Source organism: Bubalus kerabau, chromosome 20 (genome assembly GCF_029407905.1).
Source record: "Bubalus kerabau isolate K-KA32 ecotype Philippines breed swamp buffalo chromosome 20, PCC_UOA_SB_1v2, whole genome shotgun sequence".
Taxonomy (NCBI): Eukaryota; Metazoa; Chordata; class Mammalia; order Artiodactyla; family Bovidae; genus Bubalus; species Bubalus kerabau.
Window position 1 is genome coordinate 18,053,569 of NC_073643.1, and position 1,037 is coordinate 18,054,605.

Consider the following 1,037-nt stretch of genomic DNA (forward strand, 5'->3'; position numbering starts at 1 on the left):
TCGGCCTCTCTAGGAAGCTGGGAGGGCCAGCGTCTCTGTTTCTCCCAGGCCCCAGTGCCTTGTTGGCAGGCCTCTGAGCGAAGCCCAAGGGGCTTGGCCCCACACACCCCCACCCAAGGCACTGGACGCCTGTCTTCTGTTCGTGCCACAGAGCTCCATCAGTTTGTCCTGTTTTCCTACCCCCACTCCCAATCTGTGTGCAGGGCTTCCCTCCAGGGCTCCCTCCCCCCAGGGAAGAACGGGATCAAAACCGGGGGTCCAATCAGGGACCAGCAAGATTTAGTTGACCAGGTTGCCCAGGAGGAGCTGTAAAGGACTCATTACTCTCTGGTAACCCCCTTCAAGGAGAGGAATCAAAACCTAAGGGAGTTCACAGCAGTCCCTTTCCTCATCACCACCACAACCAGGAGTAGTTGCTCATTCCCAGTCCACAGGCACACAAACTTCCTGACCACAGCTTCCAATGTTTCCTCCTGTTAACAAAATTAAGTAAATTTTAAAGATCTCTGGGCTTTAATCAGCAATTCATAAGTCAAACTGCATTCCATTTAGCAGATAGAGAACAGCTCTGAAGAGTATGAAAAGAGGTTTTATCCTGAGAAGGCAGTAGAAATGAGGGACCGTAGGGACAATTTTTTAATATATATTTATTACTTATTTATTTATTTTTTTGGCCATCTTGCACTGACTGAAGGATCCCAGTTTCCTGAACAGTGATTGAACCTTGGCCCTCAGCAGTGAGAACCCAAAGTCCCAGCCACTGGACTGCCAGGGACTTCCTGGGACAATTTATTATAGTTAACCTACAATATGGGGGTAGATGCATTCATAAGTTATGATTTATGGATGTGTAACTAGTCTTGTGAGACTGGAAATACACCAGGGAAGGTTTTCATCATTGTTTGGGGACTAATAGAGCATAGAACCTGGACCTAATGATTATTAAAAGAAAGGAAAGTGAAGTCGCTCAGTCGTGTCCAACTCTTTGCGACCCCATGGACTGTAGCCTACTGGGCACTTCCAGCCATGGGATTTTC